This window comes from Panthera uncia, assembly GCF_023721935.1.
Source record: "Panthera uncia isolate 11264 chromosome B3 unlocalized genomic scaffold, Puncia_PCG_1.0 HiC_scaffold_1, whole genome shotgun sequence".
NCBI classification, from domain to species: domain Eukaryota; kingdom Metazoa; phylum Chordata; class Mammalia; order Carnivora; family Felidae; genus Panthera; species Panthera uncia.
In genome coordinates, this window is record NW_026057582.1 from 110,738,761 (window position 1) to 110,765,947 (window position 27,187).

A 27,187-nucleotide genomic window follows, 5' to 3' on the forward strand; every position below is an offset into this window, starting at 1 on the left:
CAACTTTACTAGATATTAACAAAACACTCTCCAAAGTAGTTGTACCAACTATTTCACAGCAAGTGTAGGAAGGGCTCAAGTTTCTCTGCCTCCTTACCAATAAAAGTATTGTCAGACTTGAGTTTCTGCCAGTATAAGTGTAAAAAGGTATCTCATTACTTTAATTTGCATTTCCCTGTTTACTAGAATGAGGATGAGCAACACTTACCATTTGCCATTTGGACTATGTTGCTTATTCATTTCTGTTTTTTGAGTTGTCTTTTCTTTATTGGTTTAAATGAGTTTTTCATATAGCCTGGATACTAATCAATTTTCAGTTAAATGTGTGATAATTATCTCCTACCTATTAGTGCCTTAGCTTTCTATTTTATTCACAATGCCTTTTGTCATAGAGTTTTTAATAGTCAAATTTATCAATCCTTTACAGGTTATGATTTGTTTCTTTTTTAGTAAATTACAGTAACAACAATTGTAGTTAACTCTTATTGTGTGTTTATTTATACCAGTCATTTTTCTAAGCATTTCACATTTTATTTCTCACAATTCCTGAGGGCTGTTTTTACCATTATCATCCTCATTTTACAAATGAGAAAACAAGAAAGATTACATAACTTGCCCAAAGTCATAACTAGCATGTGATAAAGTTGATATTTGAAGCAGTTAGTCTGGCTCTAAAACCTACATGGCATTATCTCCTGGCATAGTTTTTAAAAATCCCTCCTCATCCTGAAGACATAAAGTTATCCATCCTGCATTTTCTTCGAAAAGGCCTAAGGTTTTTCTTTTCTCATTTATGTACTTAATCCATACAGAATTTATTTCCATAGCGCTCTTATTTTCATGCCAAATCAGATTAGCAATTTAATCAGCACCTCAATGAAGAGTCCAATCTCTCCCTTGATTTATAATGCCACCTCTGTCATGTAGCTAATTCCATATAAATATCAAGGTGTTCTGGGCTCTGTATTCTCTTCCAGTAGTCTATCTGTCCATCCCTGAATCTATCTTAATTACTACAGCTCTATAATAAGTTTTGATGGAAGGCATATCATTTCAATTTGTTCTTCTTTAATGTTACTTTGACTCTTTACCATAAGAATTTTAAGATCAGCATGTCCACTACCACGAAAAAAAAAAAACCTTCTGACATTTTTTGATGTTTATTTTTTTGAGAGAGAGAGCACGCAAATGCACAAGCTGGGGAGAGGCAGAGAGAGGGAGACACAGAATCTGAAGCAGGGGCTCCAGGCTCCGTGCTGACAGCAGAGAGCTCGACATGGGACTGGAACTCATGAACTGTGAGATCACGACCTAAGCTAAAATCAGACACTTAACCGACTGAGACACCCAGGCACCCCCAAAACCTTCTGATATTTTGACTGACATTACACTGATTTCATAGATTAATACTGGGAAAACAGACATCCTATTGACTTCCCTTTCATGAAAATCACGCTGTTATTTTTTTTACACTAGCTTTCACTTCTAAAGTTTGTCATTTTCATATCCACCTGATCTTTTTTCTACCTTAAGTGTCATAACTGGGTTTTTTTGCTTTGTTTGGCTTATTTTAGAAAGAGAAAGAGCGTAAGTGGGGGAGAGGGGTAAAGGAGGAGAGACAGAATTCCAAGCAGACTTCACACTCAGCACAGAGGCTGAATCAGGGCTCAATCCCACAACCCTGGAATCATAACCTGAGCCAAAATCAAGTCAGATGCTCAACTGAGCACCCCCCCCCATTGCCCCCATAATTTTTTTTTTTTTTAACATTTATTTATTTTTGAGACAGAGAGAGACAGAGCATGAACGGGGGAGGGTCAGAGAGAGGGAGACACAGAATCCGAAACAGGCCCCAGGCTCCAAGCTGTCAGCACAGAGCCCGATGCGGGGCTCGAACTCACGGACAGCAAGATCGTGACCCGAGCCGAAGTCGGCCGCTTAACCGACTGAGCCACCCAGGCGCCCCATAATTGTTTTAATTTAAGGGATATTACTCACTCATCTTCTTGAAAATACTAAATATAAGATTTTATTTTTTTCAGTGAAGCATTTTAATGTCATCCAGAGTAAACTGCTCTTCAGATTTATTTCATATCATTCTCGGCACTAGATGGCTAATTTGTTTGAAAATTTAGATGTACGGGTGTACTTTCTGATGGAAATTTTTTTTTGTTTTTCATATAAACATTTACTGAGAACCTACTATTTACTACTTTGTTTTAATATAACCACAATACCATTAATCACACCTTTAAAAATTAACAATTTTTAATATTACTGGTCAATGTTCAATTTCCCATTATCTCATAAATGTTTCTTACCAGCGGTCTGTTCAAATCAGAAGATATGTCCTACACTCAAAGAAACTCAAACCTCAGCTTCTGTACCTGCAAGGTCCCAGCCACAGCCCTACTCACTGCTTTGTGTTCTACTGCCTTTCCGAAACATAGGAATGTTTACCTTTTCTGCACCCCATTTATATCAACTTGATTTTTCTTTTTGCTTCATCAGTCATAGCTTTGTGTTTGGAAAAGAGGGTTTGCCTCAAAATATCACTAACAAATACATCTTGACAGCAAGCCATTAGCGTTTATCAAAATCATCTGGGCAATGTTTTAAAAATATACATTTCTAAGCCCAATAATGGTTCTGAGATTGGGAAATCTAGGCACTTCTGTTGCTGCTGGTCCAAAAAATAGTATTTGACAATCAATGGTTTATGTTTCCACTCTCCACTCCTTTACCACTCTTCCCACATAGCAAGCTCTGCCAATATTCTTTGAAAATGTCACCAATTACCATAAAGTTGCCAAATCCAATGGCCTCTTCTGAATCCTCATCTTAACACGGCACTCTATAGCATTTGACTAAGAAAGCCATCTTCTCATTCTTGAAACTGCCCTCACATGATAATTATTTTTCTTGTAATCTTCCTGATAGGCTCACTCTTTTTCTGATTCACTCTCAGAGCTTCTTGTCCATGACCTCAATTTCAAAAAAAAATAACAACAACAACAAAAAAATCTCCCAGTTTCTGGTCTCAACCCAGTGCTCTTCTATCTAAATGACTTTATCTAATCCACTGTCTGTAATTTATACCACTACCTGTTAGCAATGGATGCTTCTGCACTACAATGACAGTGACCATATGGTCCACAAAGCCAAAAATGTTTACTATATGGCCCTTAAATGAAACAGGTTGGGGTGCCTGGATGGCTCAGTCGGTTGAGCAACCAACTGTTGGTTTCAGCTCAGGTTGTGATCTCACAGTTTATGAGATTGAGCCCCGCATCAGGCTCCATACTGACAGCATGGAGACTGCTTGGGATTCTCTCTCTCTGCCCCTCCCCCAAGCTCGCTCTCAAAAATATATAAATAAACTTAAAAAAAAAAAAAAGTTTGCCAACTTCTATTCTAGGCTAACCCCTAAAAAAATTAGAAAAAAGGTATAACTTCCCAACTAACACTGTGAAAAAAATGGAATGATTAAAAAATAATCAATTCAATTCAAAGGAAGGCAAAAAGGAAGGGGGTCCTGGGTGGAGTCAGAACAGATGGAACAAATGGAAAGCAAACTAAATGTATCAATAACTACATTAAATGGAAATGCTCCACTTAAAAGAAAAAGATTACCAAGGGATTTTTAAAATCCAACTATATTGTTTTTAATAAACACGCATTTATGATCTGATCAAGATCTGAAAGTTTAAAAAAATTCCATATACCATCTAAATTCTAGACAAAAAAAAAAAGTCAGTACAATCAAAATAACATCAAGCAAAATAAAAAAAGAAAGTTGAGTTAAATATCTCTTAGGTCCCTTTTAGCCCTTACATACTGTAATTCTAGGTTTAGGCCTGAAATGAAGGTCTCTGGATATTACTGGGGACTCTGAAAAGTAGGAAGTAAGAAGTTAAGGAAGAAGTGGGAGAAGACAGATCGGCAAGTAAATTAGCAGACATTGGTCAAATCTGCTATAAAGAAAAAAGGGAGAAGTATGAGTGAATCATTTGTTAGGGGGCTTGGGAGCACATCTTTATGGTTATAAATAGAATCAAGTAGAGAAGCAGAAACTGAAAACTTAAGAAAATGAAGGTCTATCTGATGAGCCAAGGTTCTTCAATAAGACAAACTAAATGAGAATGAGATTTAGGTCAAAGATGGACAGGTGCATCTCTCAGAAAGTAAAAACATACTCTTTTCTTTTCCTTAAAGAATTTAAAGAAAAAAAAAGATTGAGAAAAAGCTTTTTAGGTAAGATGTGACAAATGTGCATGTTAGCTCATCTTCACAACTAGATAGCACATAGGAGCCCAGTTTTACTTATAGTAGGTCAATGCCAAGTAAAAGCCAAATTGAGTGCTGAAAGAAAATACATTTTGTAATATTTCAACTAAAGAAAAGGTGATGGAATAAATTAGTTATCAGATGACACACTATAGATAGGTACATGGACAGCTAACCGGTTTCATCTGTGCAGTAGGTCATCCGGCCCTTCTAATGAAAGTACAGTACTGCATTTGCCTTTGAAGAACTACTACCCCTCCCTTGCCATTTGACACAGCACACTTTGAATAGACCAACCTCATCCCCTAGCTAGGGGAGGAAGGGTGGTATTAGTCATGACCCAGACCCAGCTAATCAATTATTCCATTCCCCCTGGCAACAGCGGCTGCTCATAGAGATTCCATATTGGAACTTTGCTGCATTTTCTTTTCTGCTGGGCTGGTTATCCAGAAATATGTAAATCTAAAACTGTTTGCAGCCATCTTTCCTGAATGCACAGAAGTCCTTACCCAGTAAAAGAAAATGAACAAATACATACAGCAAAACCTAATCAACATTGTTTGGGCTACTGGAGCTAGCTGTGCCTCAAATAAACACCACCACTGAACTTCCTTAAGTGTGACCATCAATTCCCTTTTACCCTGAGCTACTTTGAGCTGGGTTTCTGTTCTCTGCAATCAAAGGAACTCACTTTAATAGGTAACACTTCAGTGCAATACCCTTTCACAATTTAGGTATCTCTTGTTATCCAAATTACTGATATCTAAAAATGTCACAGTCTAGGGGCATTTGAATGGCTCAGTTGGTCAAGCATCCAATTTCGGCTCAAGTCAGGATCTCACAGTTTGTGAGTTTGAGCCCGCATCAGGCTCTGTGTGGATAGTGCAGAGCCTGAAGCACATGTGGAGTTCTGTGTCTCCCTCTCTCTCTGCTCCTCCCCTGCTCACACTGTGTCTCTCTCAAAAGTAAACATTAAAAAAAAAATTTAAATAGGGGCGCCTGGGTGGCTCAGTCCGTTAATTATCTGACTTCAGCTCAGGTCATGACCTCGCAGTTCGTGAGTTCGAGTCCCATGTCAGGCTCTGTGCTGACAGCTCGGAGCCTGGAGCTTGCTTCAGATTCTGTGTCCCTCTCTCTCTCTCTCTGCCCCTTCCCCGTGTGTGCTCTGTCTCTGTCTCTCTCTCAAAAATAAATAAACATTAAAAAATTTTTTTTTAATTTAAATTTCACAGTCTAAGCTCAGGAACCAAATATATTTGAATAAACTTTTAGGTGCTTACTTCACAATCATGCTATTTGCTATCCAAACTTGGGGAACCAAATAGATTCAAATAGGGCAGCACCCCCTGACATCCAAATTCCCTATCCAAACTAAAGATTGGGTAAAACAGATTTAGATGGTGAATGATACCTATAATGCCAGTCATGCAAAAGAAACATGGCAAGGGATGTATAATATGATGTCAACTGAAAAAACTTAAAATATAAAACTATATATAAAGGCATATATATATTAAATAAGGACAAATATATTAGACTTTTGAGTAATCTTCAAAATTCCTTTTTATAGTTTTCATCAAAAATAAGTTTGATGTGCATTACCTCATTTGAGTTGAACAGGAAATCTCTGAGACAGGTAACAAGTTAATACCTGTCAAATTAGAAAATTAAGGCTTACAGAGCAAAAAAGTCTATGTAAATTTACCTTATGATAAAGACAGCATTTCAAACCAGCAGATAAAAAGAGTATGGATAAATGACTGATTGAGAGAATAAAACAACTTATATTATGCATATAAAGAATTAAGCACTTTACTGGCACTTATGGAACAATTACACATAGCTGTACCAGTTATAAATAAAATTATTTAATATGTTTTTTCCCTATCCCAAAGTAATATTTCAAAAGTATATGCTAACAGAGGGAAACAATGCGGTCAGACAGTTGCTGTGGTCAGTAGGGTGTGGTTCAGAATAGGCCAGCTTATGCTGTTATTCAGTGGTCTGAGAAGAAACTAATTATAGAGGAAAACTGTGGTGAAGAATGAAAATAGGGAATACAGAGCTTCCTTTAAATTAGAAGTTCATTTAAAAAAAAGAAGTAACTAAAGATTTTTAATGTCATATTTTGCATCTGTGTACTAATAAAATTTAATTTTCAAAAAATTTTTATAGCTGCTTTTACTTCTTTACCAAGTTCTCAAGGTCATTTTCCAAGAAGAAAAAAAAGAAGTATCCTTTCTCTTTATATTTACTTTATCACAGGGATCTACAAATGAATGTTAGTAAGATCATACACTAACATTCAGTAACATGAGAAGAATGAAATCAGGCAAATTCATATCTAAAAAATAAAAATCTAGCTTCACTACAGAGAAAATAACTCAAAGCAAAAATCTCACCAGTAGATATTAAAAGGAGAACATTCTACTATCAAGGCAGGGTCCATTCGAGAAAACAATACTGATTTGTATACAGTTGTAAATGTCATGGGGAGAAAGCTATTAAATATTTTGAGTTTATTTTAGAAAAATAATTTGGAGGAAGTGTTCAAGAGCTAATATTCATGTTTCTTCGTATTTTAGTACTTAAAACTGAATTTACAAGTAAATACGTAACTTAATTAAAAAAACTGAATTTACAAGTAAATACATAACTTACTTAAATATGTAAATATTTATATTTTTAAACTTTGCCAACTATGTGTTTTATAATACTCTTTTTTTTCAAAAGTCTCTACTCTTTTTACAAACCCATTTCCTCCTCTTCCTGGGCACACAGCTAGACTGCATTTCCCAACCTTCCTTGCAGTTAATTATATGGGACCATGCAACTGAATCCTTGGCCAATGGTAAGTGGGCAGGGGTGATGTCCTTTCAGGCTGAGCCAATAAGAGCCCCTAAATAAAGGGGGTGGGAGGGCCTGCCTTTCCTTGTCTACTAGAAAATGGAAAGGATCCAGGGGAAAGCTCTAAAGTCCTATGGGATACAGAGCCACTAGATGGAAGAACCCTGATCCCAAATGACCACACAAAGAACACCCACCATCACCCCATCCTCACCCATCTACATTGGACTATGATGGAAAAAGAAATAAAATTTTATTGTGTAGAATCACTGATATTTGGAGGCTGTTTAGTAATAGCAGTTAGTCTACCCTGACTAACGCATTACTAAAGAAATGTTCTAACTTCCCCCATAAGGAAATTCTTCAATATCCAATCCAACAATAAGTACTATTGGTCTGCCAGTAAAATATATCCCGAATCTAACCATTTTTGCCATTCCCATCTATACCACCTAGTTCAAGCCCCTTATCATTCTCTCATCTGAATTAGTGAAAGAGTGTGATATGCCTGTATCCATTGCTCCACTACAGTCTAGTTTACACCTAACAGGGGAGTCAACCCTTCTTAAAGGTAAATCAGATCACGTCACTCTCTTACCAAAACTTTCAATGTCTCTCCATAACACAATTGAATAAAACTGTAACCTCTTACTGTAGCCTAACTTCATCTTTCCCTCACTCTACTCCACCTCTACCCTCACTGGTCTTTTTTTGAATTTAAGCTTATTCCTGCTTTAGGACCTTTACACTTCTTTCCTGCCCCCTCTACCTGGACCTTCTTTCATTCACTGAGGTGTCTGCTCAAATGCCAACTCCTCAGAGAGGATTTTCTTTCCTAACCTATGTAAAATAACCCCCTTTCCCTGCTATATTCTCCTTGTCCTGATCTATTTTTAATCATAGAACTTGATACACTACCTAGAATTATATTACTATTTATTTGTTTTTTTGTCTATTGGAAGACTTCCCCACTAAAACGTTTTTGTCTTTTTCTTCATAGGTATCCACAGCTCAAAAATATATTTGTTAAAGAAATAAATCCACATACGCATTAATTCATGTGTTTTAGAAATCATTTTTACTGCTTAAGGCAGTCATTTTATTAATAGTTTGTTTTCCCTTTTTCCTACCTTCTCATCTATTTTCATCTATATACACCACTTTATTTAACTTCCTGTAAGAGCTGTTCTCAACAATATCTGGCCTTAAAAATGAGCAAGCAGGAGCACCTAGCTGGCTCAGTTGGTAGAACAGGAGACTCTTGATCTCGGGGCTGTAAGTTCAAGCCCCACGTTGGGTATAGAGATTACTTAAAAAATAAAATATTTAATAAATAAATAAAATTTAAAAATTTAAATGAGTATCAAATTTCTTTCCTAAGGAGTTAATCAATGTTGCTGATAGAGTAAGTGTGCCTAGTAATATATGTAGAAGGTGGCTCTTGGGGCACCTGGGTGGCTCAGTCAGTTGACCATCCTACTTTGGCTCAAGTCATGATCTCACAGTTTGTGAGTTGGAGCCCCACATTGGCCTCATTGCTGTCAGAGCAGAACCCACTACGGATCCTCTGTCCCCCTCTCTCTGCCCCTCCCCCGCTTGTGCTCTTTCAAAAATAAACAAACATTAAAAAAAAAAAGAAGATGGCTTTTAAGAGAATACCTAAATGGCCAATAAAGATATGAAAAAGAATTCAACATCTGCAGTGAATTAGATTATTGTTCAAAAAATTCACTACCTGGGGTGCCTGGGTGACTCAGTCGATTAAGTGTCCAACTCTTGATCTCAGCTCAGGTCTTGCTCTCAGGGTTGTGAGTTCAAGCCCCACGCTGGGTTCTGTGCTGGGTGTGGAGGCTTCTTTAAAAAAAAAAAAAAAAAAAATTATTCACTACCTATCCTCAAGTCCAGTCAAGTATACCTCCTCATCCCTTGAAGTGAGCTAAGCCACATGACTTAATTTCAAGAGTGAGAGGTCAGGAGACGTGATGATCTTAAAATATGCTTGCCCAGTTAGGTATGCCTTCTTGCATTTGTGCCACCACTATGAGAATATGCATTATCTAGCCTACTACTCCCAGTAGGAAGATGAGATACACAAGAAGAGCTATGCCAGGAGACCCACAAAATCATGACCAACAAATAAATATTATTGTACACCACTGGCAATTTTCAAATTGTCTGTTTAGGATTATCAGTTGACTAATATAACATCATTAGTCATCTGAGAAATGAGAATAAAAACCACAATGGGATATTACCAAACCTCTAGCAAAATTGGCTATGTCCACTAAAAGCTACATACAAGAATGTTCACTGCTACTTCATTCAAAAATAGCCAAAGAAATAAAAACAGTCAAAATCTTATCAACAATAAAATTAATTAATGGAATACAATACAGCAATAAAAAAGAACTGCTGATACAAACAACAATTAATCTCACAGACAAAATATTGAGTGAAAAAAGCCAGATACAGAAAGATATAAACAAAATTATCCCACTTATATGAAGTTCACCGATAAAACTATGGTTATAAACTTCAGAAGCATGGTTTCCTTCAGGAGTGGGAGGCAGAGCACAAAAGGAATCCTCATAGAGTTTTATAAACACTCTTTATCTTGATCTGAGTGTTGGATAAGCAGGTATTTAATATTTAAACTGTGAACACTGAAGACTTTTGCACTTCACTGTATATCTCAATAATAAAAAGGAAAAACTTTAGTATAACTAATGAGATTGGTTATTTGAAGCTAAAGTGGTATTCCATGCAATAAATATTATCAGTCCAGTATTATAATTTACTATATAACTTAAGAATATTTCAAAATTAAACTTTACTATAATCATTAAATACCTGGGGAAAGTATAAAAACTAGCATCTAGTTTAAATATTAATCCAAAGATTTATTCTTTTAATTACATTATTTCAACAGCTTCAAAAAACACTAATCATTTGCCATTCAATTAAGACTCCATGCAGAGACCAGACTATGACCAAAACATAAATAACTTAAAATCACTCCCTCTATAAGATAGCTCTCCAGTGTTTGTAAATAGTATTTTTTTCTTGGGGCACCTGAGTGGCTCAGTTGGTTAAGCATCTGACTTTGGATCAGGTAACGATGTCCCGGTTCATGAGTTCAAGCCCCACTCAGGTGATAATCTCACACTTTTTTTTTTTTTTAAGTTTATTTATTTTTGAGAGAGAGACAGCATAAGCAAGGGAGGGGCAGAGAGAGAGGGAGACACAGAATCCAAAGCAGGCTCCAGGCTCTGAGCTGTCAGCGCAGAGCCTGATACAGGGCTTAAACCCATAAACCATGAGATCACGACCTGAGCCAAAGTCAGTCACTTAACCAACTGACCTACCCAGGTACCCCCTGATCTCATGGTTCTTGAGTTCAAGCTCTGCATTGAGTTCAAGCCCTGCTACTGTCAGCAGAGTCTGCTTCAGATCCTCTGTCTCCCTTTCTAAACTCTGCCCCTTCCCCACTCTCTCTCAAAAATAAATAAATGTAAAAAAGTAATAAATTTATTTAAATTTTAGTTAACATACCATGCAATATTAGTTTCAGGAGATTAGAATTCAGTGATTCATCACTTACATACAACACCCAGTGCCCATCAGAACAAGTGCCCTCCTTAGTACCCAACACCCATCTAGCCCATCTCCCCCCAATCTCCCTCCATCAACCCATAGTTTGTTCTCTATCATTAAGAGTCTCTTATGATTTGTTTCCCTCTCTTCTCTTCCCCTACCTTCCCATATGCTCATCTGTTTTGTTTCTTAAATTCCACATATAAGTGAAATCATATGGTATTTGTCTTTCTCTGATTGACTTATTTTGCTTAGCATAATATACTCTAGCTAATCCACATCACTGCAAATGGCAAGGTTTCATTCTTTTTCATTGCTGAGTAATATTCCATTGTATATACATATATACCACATCTTCTTTTGTTTTTGATGTTTGTTTATTTTTGACAGAGAAAGAGAGGCAGAGTACAAGCAGGGAAGGGGCAGAGAAAGGAAGACACAGAATCTGAAGCAGACTCCAGGTTCTGAGCTGTCAGCACAGAGCCCAACATGGGGCTCAAACCCACAAGCCATGAGATCATGACCTGAGGCAAAGTCGAATGCTTGACTAAGCCACCCAGGCGCCCCTATACCACATTTTCTTTATCCATTCATCAGTCAGAGGACACTTGGGCTCTCTCCATAGTGTACCCCTTTGAATCTGTATTTTTGTAGCCTTTGGGTAAATACCTAATAGTGCAATTGCTGGATTATAGGGTAGTTCTATTTTTAGTTTCAGATTTTTTTCTTAATACACCAATATGGATGACATAATTATGATGTTTCTGTGCTTTTATCCACTTAACAAAATTCCAAAAGCTTCAAAATGTTTATTCATTCTAATAAAAATCTTTTAAGGCTACAAAAAAAAATTTTATATAGTTTTACACAGCAAAGTTTCTGCTCTGAGAAAACCCAACTAGTTGACTCAAAATTACAATATGATACACAAAGTTTTACAGAAAAAGAACCTTACAATTCTTTAGAATTCTTAATGAAAATACAAAAAATTATATTTGTGGGTGCCTGGGTGGCTCAGTTAGTTAAGCATCCAACTTGATTTCGGCTCAAATCATGATCTCACAGTCAGGAGATTGAGTCCCGCACGGGGCTCCATGCTGGGTGTGGAGCCTGCTTAAGATTCTCCCCCTGTCTCTCTCTCTCTCTCTCTCTCTCTCTCTCTCTCTCTCTCTCTCTTTCTCTCAGCCCCTCCCCTACTTGCACTCTTTCTCTCTTTCTGGAAAAAAAAAATTCTATTTGTAATTAGAAAAAAAAACTATACATGCTTTTTATTTATTTTATTTTTTTAACGTTTATTTATTTTTGAGACAGAGAGAGACAGAGCATGAACGGGGTAGGGTCAGAGAGAGAGGGAGACACAGAATCTGAAACAGGCTCCAGGCTCTGAGCAGTCAGCACAGAGCCCAACGCGGGGCTCAAACTCACAAACCACGAGATCGTGACCTGAGCCGAAGTCGGACGCTTAACAGACTGAGCCACCCAGGCGCCCCTATACCTGCTTTTTATCCAGATCATTTATTCATAGATTTTATTTTACTAGCTCAATGATATTTGCCTATAAGATTATCAAATTACCCTTCCACAGTCCTCACAGAAAGAAAACTGTACATCAAACAGCTTTCTCTCTAGGCTCCCAATCTCTAAATAATTAATGTTTTAAGTGAACACACACTTAATGACTCTTACGAGCTCAGGAATGTGCTACATCTCAGCAGCACTTCATTTCTTTAAAAGTCGACATTTTCATTCACAGCTTTAGGAAGACTAACGCCTTTTTATTGATAATATATAGTTAGACACTATGCTATATGCTTGATATGCATTACCCCATTTAATAAGAAACGTGTGCTATTATCCTCATTTAAAGATGAAGAAACCAGCTCAGAAAGGTTATGTGATGTTCCCAAGATGATACAGATGATCTGGGGTTAGAAACCAGGTCCCGACTATAGATGCTGGAGAGGATGTGGAGAAACGGGAACTCTCTTGCACTGTTGGTGGGAATGCAAATTGGTGCAGCCACTCTGGAAAACAGTGTGGAGGTTCCTCAAAAAATTAAAAATAGACCTACCCTATAACCCAGCAGTAGCACTGCTAGGAATTTACCCAAGGGATACAGGTGTACTAATGCATAGGGACACTTGTACCCCAATGTTTATAGCAGCACTCTCAACAATAGCCAAATTATGGAAAGAGCCTAAATGTCCATCAACTGATGAATGGATAAAGAAATTGTGGCTTATATACACAATGGAGTACTACGTGGCAATGAGAAAGAATGAAATATGGCCCTTTGTAGCAACGTGGATGGAACTGGAGAGTGTGATGCTAAGCGAAATAAGCCATACAGAGAAAAACAGACACCGTATGTTTTCACTCTTACGTGGATCCTGAGAAACTTAACAGAAACCCATGGGGGAGGGGAAGGAAAAAAAAAAAAAAGAGGTTAGAGTGGGAGAGAGCCAAAGCATAAGAGACTCTTAAAAACTGAGAACAAACTGAGGGTTGATGGGGGGTGAGAGGGAGGGGAGGGTGCGTGATGGGTTTTGAGGAGGGCACCTTTTGGGATGAGCACTGGCTGTTGTATGGAAACCAATTTGACAATAAATTTCATATATTGAAGAAAAAAAAAAAGAAACCAGGTCCCAATTTCTTAACCAATATGCTACACTTAGCACAAATAAGAAACATGATGATGACAACAATGGCAACACACTCAGCATTTACTCTGTGCTTAAGTCATTTAATCTTCATAACAATCGTAATCAAATGTATATTACTATCCTCATTTTACGAATCAAGAAACTGAAGCACATGAAGATTGACACTCGTCTCAGGTTACAGGCTAGTTACACAGCAAAGCCAAGATTTGGACCTCAGTGGTCTAGCCCTAGACTTGGTGCTCTTAAACACTATGCTACTTTGCCTTTCATAAACTGCTTCATGTTATAGTTGAAAAGCTACACATCATATTTCCTCTATGAAATCATAAGCTTTTTATGGAGCAGAGATCAATTCTGACCCCACTGCAGCTCAACATTAGCTTTTATTTAGCACAGGAACTGGTAATAATAAAGGGAGACTAGGAGGCACACTGGGGTCCGAAGGAAGGCTTCTTTGCAATAGTGATGTTTGAGTTTAGCCTTACCACTGAACTCCCAAATTGTGTTGTCAACTGCTTAGTCCATATTTGGTGGTCTCCCCTACCAGTCTACAGGCTTGCTGAAGAAGAGTATTTGTCTTTATATCTGCTACACAATGTTTGGTACTCAAAAAATGTTTGTTGAATAGATATGTGAAACTATTATAAAGTGTTTTACCTCACAATAGCCACTATCAATAGAATCAATAATATAAAACAGATTCGGAAGCAATTTTACAATTTGTGATAAACCACTTACCAGGCTGTTGAAGTAGAAAAAAAAGCAGGGAAAGGTAGTGATAGACAATAGAAACATATAAGACAATAGCAACATATGTTATTTATACCCAGTAGTAAATATGAGAACAAAGCAGAGAGACTTTTTTTTCTTAATTTACACATTCATAAATTTTTATCCCTTCAGTTAAGATAACCTTCTTCTGAGCACTTCTTCCTTTAATTTTCAATAAGAATTAGAGACTTGGGGGCGCCTGGGTGGCGCAGTCGGTTAAGCGTCCGACTTCAGCCAGGTCACGATCTCGCGGTCCGTGAGTTCGAGCCCCGCGTCGGGCTCTGGGCTGATGGCTCGGAGCCTGGAGCCTGTTTCCGATTCTGTGTCTCCCTCTCTCTGCCCCTCCCCCGTTCATGCTTTGTCTCTCTCTGTCCCAAAAATAAATTAAAAACATTGAAAAAAAAATTAAAAAAAAAAAAAAAGAATTAGAGACTTGGGGAGTTGATCCACTTACAAACTCCATAAATGTCCAAATATTTTGAAGGTCTTGTTGACAAGATAGATAAGCTCAATGACTATAAAATACAAAATGCTGCGATTCAGCCTCACTTTCCACATTCTTAAGCTTGAGGAATAAGAATTCAGCATTTATTTATAAGGGTGGGCCTAGGGGTATCTTTCAACCCTACTACTCTGTTTATGAAACACACTTCTATAATATGACATCTTTCAGGTAGTGAATGACTTTTCAGATAACCATACTCTTAATCACTTGAGTAGTTTTACAGGCATACTTTAAACTCAGATTTGAATCCTCTGTATGAATGATTCTGAGAGGCTTTCAGAGTCGTGTGAGCAGGAGACCCTTCTTACAGATCATCTCTTCTTGTCCACTTTGGGAGATGTCCCACAGTCTCTTTAGTCTTTGTCCCTACTACATTTTTTATTTGCCCTGTTTTTCTACTCTTCAATAATACTAATGTTCCTTGTATTAACTATTGCTCAATTCCTCCATTCCAGATAATTTAACCAATGTTCTAAAACTCTTCAACAATTAAGCATCCTGAGGACAAAACAATAAATAAATAAATAAATAAATAAATAAATAAATAACAAAAACAAAGAAACAAATGAACAAACTAATTTTGGATAACCGTATGGTCTTTTTCTATAGAGAGCCAGAGTATAAATATTTTAGGCTTTGTGGATCACATATTTGGAGTTTTTGTTTTGTCTTACTCTTTTAAATGTTTAAAAATGTAAAAACCATATTTAGCTCTCAGACAGAACAAAAACAGGCCACCTGCCGGATCTGGCCTGTGGACAGCAGTTTGTCTATCATTATACTAGAAGACTTACGTATGCTATTTTAGTTATCAGTAGCATGCAGTGAAGCCTCAGGGAGGTGGTAACAAACCTGTATGAAATGAAGAAGCCAACTATGATAACATATGTGAGAAATACTCCAGGCTAAGAGGAATACGTAATGCAAAATGTTTAAATCAGAAACAAACTTGGTATGGTTGCAGAACAGAAAGGAGGTTAGGGTAGTATGGCTGAAACAAAGTATTCCACAAGGAAAATGGTGAGAAAGTTGAGGTCAGAGATAGAAAGGAGTTTGATCATACCTCACAGTCTGGGATTTCATTCTAATGTACTAGCCTCTGGGTATTGTTTTATTTTATTGTTTATATACAAGGAATAATATAACCTGATTTATGTTTTTAAAAGGTTACTCCAGTTACTTGAAAGAGAATGGATTAGAGGAGGGAGGGAAGAAGGAGTAGAAGAAGGGAGACCAGTTAAGAGACTATTTTAGCAGTCTAGGCAAAAGGTAATGGTTGTTGAATAAAATAGTAGCAGCTGGGGATAGAAAGAAGTGGACAGATTGGGTATGTATTCTGTACTCAATGATGAATTGATTAGGTGTGGGAACAAAGACAACACTTAGGTTCATCTGACTGAAAGGGACCAGGTAAATAGTGGTTCTATTTACTAAAATAGAAATAGAAACCTGGGGAAAAAACAGGTTTGTTCATGTTCATTTGTTGTTGGGTGTGTTTGTTGCTGTTAGGGGCTGGGGGCTGTGGTATGTCTTTGGCCATGTTAAGTCTAGGACTCTAACAGGATATGCAAGTGAAAATATTATGAAAGCAACTAGATAGACAAGTCTGGAAAACAAATGAGGAAAGGGCTAAAGATAAGGCACATCTGCTAACCATCAGCATATAGATGGCACTTTAGGCAATCAGACTAGATGAACTCACGTACAAACACACAGCAGATAGAGAAGAACTATGACTAAGCCCTGTGGGTCATCAGCGGTTAGGGGTCCTGCAGAGAAGAATGAGAGTCAAAAATAGAGCAGCTAATGACTTAAAAACACACAGTAATAACAGCAGTAGTAGTAATAATAATAATAATAATGGTTAACCCTTAGAATATTTAATATGTGGGGCACCTGGGTGGCTCAGTTGATTAAGTGTCTGACGTCGGCTCAGTTCATGATCTAACGGCATGTGACTTCTAGCCCCACGTCGGGCTCTGTGCTGACAGTGCACGCAGAGCCTGGAGCCTGCTTCAGGTTCTGTGTCTCCCTCTCTCTCTGCCCCTCCCCTACTTGGGCTCTCTCTCAGTCTCTCAGAAATGAACGTTAAAAAAAATTTTTTTTAATTAAAAAAAAAAACAACAACAATACTTGATATGTGCCAAACTATTCATTTGAGTCATTCAATCTTAGAACAATTTTGTGGAGCTAAACAGCACTATTATCACAATTTTCAAATGAAGAAACTGAAGAACAGCAGATAAACAACATGCTTTAGATGGTATATCGAAGCAGAGGAAAACCACCAGAAAAATGAAGGCTCATGAAGGAAAAGTATTTCAAGCAGCAGCAAATGAAGTTGAATAGAGAAATGACCTATGGATTTGAAACCATGGAAATCATCTGTGACCATTCTAGATCTGATTGATGTTTGTGACTAGTTGCATCTGGGCATGTACCCCAATCTCCTCATGGGGTGAGGTGTGAAAGATAAATAAGTTATTGTTGAGTATTCCATTACCTACCTATAAACAGACAACTCATCTTTCCTATTATAAATCATTCATGGTTAGTAATCTATTTTTATAGGATCATTCTCCAATAATATAAATATTTAAGACATTATGGAGATAGAGCAAACCATTTGTTCCCAGAAGTTAAAGCTAAGCCACTACTAACCACCCAACAAGAGTGACCTTACATAAATTTGTATTTACCTCTAAAGAGGTACCTATATCAAGATCAACAACTTGCAACATTTACCACAGATAATTAAAAATCAATGATGAATCAATTAGAAAGTATACCTACCTCAACCAACTACCACTGCAATAAGGATCCATGGAACATCAAAAAAGCACAGCCAAGTCATGCATTTGGCTACAGTCATTAGATCTAAGCATACCCCTGCTCTTCTAAATTTATTCCACAGAGCCAACGTATCACTTTTATTCATATCTCAAGGGAATCTAAATTAAAATATCAATGACAGTCTCATAAAAACTGAAAAAAGAAATTTAGATGAGGAAAAGACAAAAAAATCACTTGATTGAAACAAATAAATACATAAACTATAGCTGGGATTAGCTGTTTAGCAAGAGTCTAGCACAGCATTGATTTTATAGCAAAACTCCCTACGGAGCCTGAAAAACAAACACAACCCAGCACTGATATAATCTTCCTCTATTTTGGTGACCTTTTACAGATGGAATTGAGGTGCTTTCTAACAGAAAGCAACAAACTGGAAATGCCAACAATGACAAATAATATGTAAATTTGGTACCACAGTCTGCTGAAATTAAAAGGCTCTCCAAAAAGTTAAGAAAAAGGATAGCCAAAAATAAAGTAGCTGTGTGACCTGTACAAATTATTTAACTCACAATATTATTCATTGGCATTTAATCATGGTCTGTGCAGAGGTCCACAATTTTTTTCTGTAAAAGGCCAGACAGTAAGTATGTTAAACTTTGCAGGCCCTATGGTTTCTTTCCCAACTACCCAACTCTGCCCTTGTAGCCCAAAAACAACTGTAAATAAAAACTTACCCTCATATCACCTGCCCTTTACTCATAAAAGCTGAAATCCAAAATTAACTAATGAAAATTTAGATTTGACTAGACATTCCTGTACAATAATAAAAAATTAATCATGTTCCATATAGTTTATGTCATCTTCACTAGAAATGAGAATGAAAGCAAAGGCACATAGCCACACCAATAAACTTGTTAATACTATTAATTAATAGAGGGGTGCCTGGGTTGCTCAGTAGGTTAAGAGGAGCAGCCAACTCCCGATTTCGGCTCAGTTCACAGTCTCACGGTTGGTAGGATAGAGCACCTCATGCTTGGGATTCTCGCTCTCCCTCTCTCTGCCCCTTACCCACGTGTGCATGCACTTTCACTAGCTTTCTAAAAATAAATAAACTTTTTTTTAATAGGATACCACCTTTTCAATCTGTACAAATGAAGAAAACAAACATAATTTCAAAATGTTTTCTAAACCTTTAGCAATACACAGCCATGGCATAAATTAACATTAGACATACATCTTTATCTGCAAATATTTTCATACCTATAAGAAATTTTAAGTTGCTCAACTGTGATTGGGCAAAGAAAACCACTATTTGCTGATTTCTGTTTATCAATAATTTTATCCTTGCAATGTTTATGGTATTTCCATTGCACCCTCCTCTTTCACTACTTAGCTGATTCCTAGATACCCCCTCAAAAAAAAAAAAAAAAACCCCACAAAGAAACCTAGTATAGAGTCTGACACCCTGAGAGACAATAGTGAATCTATTCAACAGCATCCATTATTTCTGAATATGCAAAAAATTGATATTATGACATGAATAAACTAATATACCAATCCATCAAAACTATCCTATACTTGTCTTCTCTTTCTTATACTCTTTTCCACTATGGCTTTCTCTAGACAAGATTTAGCTTCTATTCTGTTCTGATATTTGGATTTACACTACTATTATGGGCTGACTTGTATCCCCCTAAAATGTATATGCTGAAGCCCTAACCCCCAATGTGGCTATATTTGGAGATAGGATGTTTAAAGAGGTAACTAGGGTTAAATGAGATCATCCAATAGGACTGGCATCCTTATTAAAAAAAGAAGAGACACCAAAAAAAAAAAAAAAAAAAAGGACACGGTGAAAAGGTGGACATCTGCAAGCTTAGGAGACCTCAGGAGAAACCAAACCTGTCAACACCTTGATCTTGGACCTTCAGCCTCCAGAACTGTGAGAAAATAAATTTCTGTTATTTAAGCCACCCAGTCTGTGGGATTTTGTTATGGCAGCCCTAGCAAACTAGTACAACTATACAGCAGTTTTTGATATACAATTACCAATACACCTTAAAACTTCACACTGTATTATAATGAACTCTATAGGATACTTACTCTAGTTTTCTGCCATTGCCTAAGAAATACAATGCCATCCCTCTGTGCCTAGTATATGCATGGCTTTCTTTTTCCATCAGAGCTTGAAATATACACAACCTCCTTTCTCTTCCATCCCTTCAACTGTGATAATTTCTGATTTCTACTCTTATTTACCACAGTCAGGCATCTCCTTTCCAACACACTCAAAAATGTAACCTGACATATTTGTCACTTGCCACTCTGACACCTTTTCCCCTCTCTCACCCAGCCCTTTACAATCTGCATCACATACACTTCTCAGCCTTGGCACTACTGACATAAGGCATTCAGAAGCATCACTGACCAATGAGAGCACTTCTGGTCCATGAACAAAACAATAACATGGTGCTTTCTATTATTTATCTTTTTGCCCACACCAGTAGGCTATTATCTCTGAGTGTTGCAACTGCTCCTTGAGTTGGGAAAATTCAAATGTTTAACTCTATGTAAGCTTATTAAAGTGAAAAACTCTGCTCTTCAAATATTATCTACAAAGAGACTAGCTGTATTGGTTTCCATCAACAAAACATGTGCTACAAGTTGATTTTTCTACTTACATTGATAGCTCTGTGCTCATTTATCCATAGCTATCCAGTCTCCCTTCTCTGACCAATGCGGTGCCTTTCTACAAAGAAATAGCATTCCAAAAATACAAGTACGTTCAGATAAGAGCATCCCTTACCAACTTGCTCAAGAATAAAGCCTAAAATTTTGTTCTCATTAGAACAGTAGTACAGCAAACAACTAAGTTAATACTTCAAAATACGCACTCATCAAATATTGCCTTATTGCCTCAAAAGTCAAACATTACGGAAAAATGTATCATTTTTATTCCTTCAAGATCTTGACTTTTATCAACACAGTATTGCCAGATCATTTATAGAAAAGTTTAATCTTGCAGAATTGGGTGGTTCAGTCGGTTAAGCTTCCGTCTTCAGCTCAGGTCATAATCTCATGGTCCATGAGTTCAAGCCCTGTGTCGGGCTCTGTGCTGACAGCTCAGAGCCTGGAGCCTGCTTCAGATTCTGTGTCACCCTCTCTCTCTGCCCTTCCCCTGCTCCTGCTCCATCTCTCTCTCTCTCTCTCTCAAAAATAATAAACATTAAAAAAAAAGTTTAATCTTAAAAGTTTTCTTAGGTTTTGATCCTATTAAAAGGGTGCCTTCATTCACTATGTGTCAAAAACCATATTGTGCCAATGACCCAAGTGGGATTCTTTTTTTTTTATGCTGTGAGATAACAATTCTAAATTAATAACTTATAAGGAATAAGTATTCATGGTAAGTTAACAGTTTTATGTAAAAATAAAAGTTCAAGTTAATCATTATTTTACTGCATGGCAATTAGATATATAGCGAGTCACAAATTATTTACCAGTACATCAATAAAATCTCAGCTATTCTGAATTTTTAGAGAAGTCATTCCAGAAATCCAACTTTTCCAACACTGGAATTTCAGCTCTTTAATTAAGCACTAGAAGTTGTTTTCAAATACTCTGGATGAAATTATTTCCACAACATATTTTTTTTAATGTTTATTTTTGAGAGAAAGACAAAGCACGAGCACAGGAGGGACAGAGGGAGAGGGAGAGAGAGACACAGAAGCTGAAGCAGGCTCCAGGCTCTAAGTTGTCAGCACAGACCCTGATGCAGTACTCAAACCCACAAACCGTGAGATCACGACCTAAGACAAAGTTGGATGCTCAACCGACCGAGCCACACAGACACCCCTCCACAACATATTTCTAACTTTATATCTTTTAAAGCAGAGTATACTGAATATAATTCACACATTTCTTAAGAATCTGGAATCTTGTAGTAAATGTCAATTTTTATATGATAGTGATATTTATAAAAACTACTGACACACGTAAGCAAAGTTCTCTGTCCCTATCTCAGTATCAACAGATTGGCTTACTTTTAGTTTATAGAAAAGCTTTTCATGCTTTCAGCCTAACAACCTACAAATGCCCCTCTGTTCTCACTGCTGCTTCTAATCCATGCGGCCTTAGAAACCAAATACTTATTTGAATTGTCTAAAATAAGACTAACCTCTAAATGAAAGCCTAAGGGATTGTCACACAAGTACAGAAATGTTAACCATAGATTTCATGAAATCTCCATTAACCATTTAGAGACTTTTTCCAAAATAATTTTATGGGGGAAATATGGGCTTTATAGTCACACAGGGGTTCAGATCCTACTTTTAGCACTTACTAGTTGTAGAGTCCTAGGTAAATAATAAGCCATCTTCCCTAAAAGTTTGCATGCAGTTAAAAAAAATCACCACGATCACCTAATTCACAGTTGCTATGAAGTTAAATGTGATACTAGACATAAAAAAAACAATGACTCGGGGTACCTGGGTGGCTCAGTCAGTTAAGCGTCCGACTTCGGCTCAGGTCATGATCTCACGGCTCGTGAGTTCGAGCCCCGTGTCAGGCTCTGTGCTGACAGCTCAGAGCCTGGAGCCTGTTTCAGATTCCATGTCTCCCTCTCTCTCTCTGACCCTGCCCCGTTCATCCTCTGTCTCTGTCTCAAAAATAAATAAACATTAAAAAAAAATTTTTTTTCACAAAAAAAACACAATGACTCTTACAAAGTAGGTGCACAATTAAAAGGTGTACTTTCATCTTTGATTTACAGAAGTTAATGTGGCATATTTGCTGAATTTTATCACCTTTTGTACAGCCAACAAAATTTTCCATTTCTTTTTCAATATTTTTAAGTTCTGTATATCTACATATGGTGTTAGTTTCTCCCACCAAACAGCTTTTGAGTATTTTATGCCTTTCTTGTCCTCTATAACTGAGACTTCTCCTGCATGGCCCAAGCAGCTGAAATCCCTAAGACCGTACTAGGAACATGGAAAAGAATGTACAAACCTAAGTGTTCACACTCTAGATCACAAATAAGCTTTCTAAAGTCAAAGTCTCTGTCCGCTACTTACTAGTAATATAATTTTGAAGCAAGCTAGTCTAGCTCTCTGAGCCTTAATTTCTTCATATTCAAAAAATAATACTGAAGCATCTAGATGGTTCATTCAGTTAAGCATCTGATTCCTGATTTCGGCTCTGATCATGATCTCACAATTCATGAGTTCAAGCCCTCCATTGGGCTTTGTGCTGACAGTGCAGAGCCTGCTTGAGATTCGGTCACGCTCTCTCTGCCCCTCTCCCATTTGCTATCTCTCTCTCAAAATAAGCCAAAAAATAAACAAAAAATAACATCAATCTCCAATAATGTGGCCAGTTATTTGGAACAAAGCAATGAGATTTTCAAAACTAAATAAAACAGAAAACACATATTCGTAAAAGTATCAAAAAGTGACAAGATAGTAGGGAACCATAAGGTCAAAACATAAGAAAGGGCAGGAATTCAGAGAAGAAAGCAGAGTGCTGAAGCCAGGTTAGCCGCTAATCAAAACCAAACTTGGACTTTGATTATCACAGTCTCATAAAGATAGTAGCCCAGGGCCCACCCAAGGCAGTAAGTCTGACAGGACACCCTATACCATACAACTGGAACCCATTAAATCAACCAAAGAAAACCTGTTCCATTCTAACCCATCCCCTTAAAACTGCAAAGAAAGTTGCTTTGGCACTGAACTATAACAGAAAAAGGGAAAGCAGAGTTCCTGTCAAGTTATAACTTCTTCAGTAAAGGACCAGATGTAAGTACTTTAGGCTTTGGAGGCTACAACCACTCAAACTCCTTTGTTGTAGCTTGAAAACAGCCACAAACGATACAGAAACAAATGAGCATGTTACATTCCAATAACACTTTATTTATGGGCACTGAAATTTTGAGTTTCATATAATTTTCACGTCACAAAATATTATTCTTTTTTTGCCAATCATTTAAAATGTAAAAACCATTCTTAGCTTTCAACCTTACAAAAACCAGGTGGCACAGAGCACAGTCTGCCTTGGGTTGTAACCATAAGACACACCACCATCTAAGGCACCACTAGACTACACACACAGATTTGTGGCCCTAATTCACATCACTTGTATGACCAAAAAAAAAAAAACAAACAAACAAAAAAACAGGTTATAGGCATCTAGAACATGCCTGTGCAAATGTCACAAATAATGTCCCAAGAAAGGGCATTACTTAGACCAAGCACAAAGAAAGCAAAACACCATGAACGACAATAAGCAAACAAAGGTTAGAAACAGATCTACAGGGTGGGGGAGAGAGGAATGTGGGTAATGGGCAATGAGGAGAGCACTTGTTGGGATGAGCACTGGGTGTTGTATGGAAACCAATTTGTCAACAAATTATATTAAAAAAAAAAACCAACAAAGTTAATATTCTCATCAAAAAAACCCAGATGTACAAAAATATCAGATATTGTAAATGATCATACACAAAACATAAAATAACCGCTTACTAATGCTGAAAGCAATAAACATGCCTGAAAATATTTGAAAGGAACAAGGACTGTACAAAATGACTTGGAAGAAACAGAAAACAGCTTATAAAATTGTAAAACACAGTTGAAACTAACTGGAACAGTGAAGAAGAAATTACCCATAATAAAAGAAAAAAAATATTTTTAAAAAGATCACGTAAGAAAAAAAGTTAATAGACAAGTAAATTGGAGATCCAGAAAAGAAAAGAATATTGAAATTGTAATATCATGTTCTTTTCAAATAGAAGCCAGTAATGAAAAGATGACTAGGAGTAACAAATGGTATCCTTCACACCAATATATATCCCATCCCACATATCCTTCTACAATGTAATGTTCACACTCTTCCCTATGTTCTTTCCCCATTGAACTTGGATGGACCTTTGTAACTGTCTCCATCAACAAAATGCAACAAAGTAAGGCTGTGTGACTTCTGAGATTAATTCAAAAACAGTAACATGGCTGCTACCTAGCATTTTCTTCCTCAGGAATTCCAGTGGTCATACTATAACAACATTTTAAAAGCTCCATGGAAAAATCCACATGGAAAGGAACTGAGGCAGAACTGCCAAACTGAACTGCTCCTGCATTCCTGACACACAAAAACTGTAAACGGGTAACTACGCTCTGGGCTTAACTTGTTATGCCACAACAGATAATTAACATACAAAGGAAATCCTCAGAAGAGTTGTAAACTTTAAAACACAGTCCTGGGGCACCTGGGTGGCTCAGTGGATTGAGCATCTGACTTCGGCTCAGATCATGACCTCTCAGTTTGAGTTCGAGCCCCGCATCCGGCTCTGTGCTGACAACTCAGAGCCTGGAGCCTGCTGCGGATTCTGTGTCTCCCTCTCTCTCTGCCTCTCTCCCACTCACACTCTGTGTCTCCTTCTCTCTCAAAAATAAATAAACATTAAAAAAAATTTTAATAATAAAAAATAAAACAGTCCTAAATAAACCATGTGACAAATAACTAAATAGAAAATATTTTGGACTAGACTGTAACAAGATACTTATGAGATGCAGCTAAAGCAATATTTGACAGGGATATTTATAACCCTAAATAGGTATAACAAAAAAAATAATTAGGAATTGTCTATTCAAGAAAATAGGAAAAGAATAGCAAAATAAACCTACAACAAGTATGGGAAAATAATAGAAATGAGAAATAAAATAAAATATATATTGGAAAGGTCCAACAAAGCCAGAAATTGGGTCTCTGTAAAAACTATAAGTTGCCAATCCTCTGGCAAGAATGCTGAGTAAAAGAAAGGGAAAGGGATCAGAAATGACAACAGGGACAAAAACTACCAATGCTGCAAACATTACAACAGTAAGAGGATTTTTTTTTAATACAGATGAAATTGAAAAAATATCCTAGAAATATATTTAACTCAGCAAAACTTACTCAAGAAGACAGAAAATTTAAATGGTCCCATTAAAAAACAAAACACAATGACTCTAAAAAAAAAAAAAAAAAATCTTCCCACAAAGAAAACTCCAGAGCTTTACCAGCAAGTTCTCCCAAATACTCAAGGAATCTTAAATAAATTCTTCCCAATTCTTTTTATGAAGCTGGCATAACTCTGAAACCAAAAATCCTGGTAAGGACCAGACTAGAAAGAGAAATCTTAAGCCAATCTTACCCCTGAACTGGTATGCAAAAATTAAAAACAAATACTGGCAAACAAAAACCAGCATCATAATATGCTGTCATCAAGTTAGGCATATCCCAGGAAAGCAAAGACAAATCCAATATTAATATCAGATAGCCAGTTAATATAATCAACCATGCTTCAAGAAATCCATAAAAATTCAATATTTATTCATGTCTCAAAAGGAGTCTTTGTAAACTAGAAATTGAAGAAAACTTCCTTAATTTGATACAAGGTACCTACAAAAACCTTCAGCATACTTAACAGGGAAAGCCTAAACATTTCTCCTCTGGTATCAGGAACAAAATAAGGATGGCCATTATCTACTTCTATCAACATTATACTGGTGATCCTAAGCAAAATAGGAAACCAAGAAGAAAATAATAAAAGGCATTACCAACAAGGAATAGAACCAAGAAACAGAGTTTAGAAATACAAAACAAAACTGTGGTACAAAAACAGACACGGAGACCAATGGAACAGAATAGAGAACCCAGAAATGGACCCACAAACATATGGCCAACTAATCTTTGACAAAGCAGGAAAGAATATCCAATGGAATAAAGACAGTCTCTTCAGCAAGTGGTGCTGGGAAAACTGGACAGTGACATGCAGAAGAATGAACCTGGACCACTTTCTTATACCATACACAAAAACAAACTCAAAATGGATCAAAGACCTAAATGTAAGACAGGAAGCCATCAAAATCCTCAAGATGAAAGCAGGCAAAAACCTCTTTGACTGTGGCCGCAACAACTTCTTACTCAACACGTCTCCAGAGGCAAGGGAAACAAAAGCAAAAATGAACTACTGGGACCTTATCAACATAAAAAGCTTCTGCACAGTGAAGGAAACAATCAGCAAAACTAAAAGGCAACCAACAGAATGGGAGAAGATATTTGCAAATGACATATCAGATAAAGGGTTAGTAACCAACATCTATAAAGAACTTATCAAACTCAACACCCAAAAAACAAATAATCCAGTGAAGAAATGGGCAAAAGACAGGCATAGACACTTCTCCAAAGAAGACATCCAGATGGCCAACCAACACATGAAAAAATGCTCAACATCACTCATCATCAGGGAAATACAAATCAAAACCACAATGAGATACCACCTCACACCTGTCAGAATGACTAACATTAACAACTCAGGCGACAACAGATGCTGGCGAGGATGCAGAGAAAGAGGATCTCTTTTGCACTGTTGGTGGGAATGCAAGCTGGTGCAGCCACTCTGGAAAACAGTATGGAGGTTCCTCAAAAAATTAAAAATAGAACTACCCTACAACTCAGCAATTGCACTACTAGGCATTTATCCAAGGGATACAGGTGTGCTGTTTCTAAGGGCATGTGCACCCCAATGTTTATAGCAGCACTATCAACAATATCTAAAGTATGGAAAGAGCCCAAATGTCCATCGATGGATGAATGGATAAAGAAGATGTGGTATATATATACAATGGAGTATTAGTCGGCAATCAAAAAGAATGAAATCTTGCCATGTGCAACTATGTGGATGGAACTGGAG

At 37.0% G+C, this 27,187-nt stretch overlaps 1 protein-coding gene across 6 annotated transcripts in view; it reads right to left on the reverse strand.

Annotated features, from left to right (window-relative positions):
- The window catches only part of MYO9A (myosin IXA), a 283,325-nt gene that overhangs the window by 242,140 nt on the left and 13,998 nt on the right, over positions 1–27,187 (reverse strand). For 5 of the 6 annotated variants that reach the window (XM_049611861.1, XM_049611863.1, XM_049611864.1 and 2 more), the window contains exon 2: positions 8,870–8,988. The exons of the other annotated variant lie outside the window; for it this stretch is intronic. The gene's annotated coding sequence lies outside the window, so the exon portion shown is untranslated. The remainder of the gene's footprint in view (positions 1–8,869; positions 8,989–27,187) is intronic. 6 annotated transcript variants of the gene reach the window in all.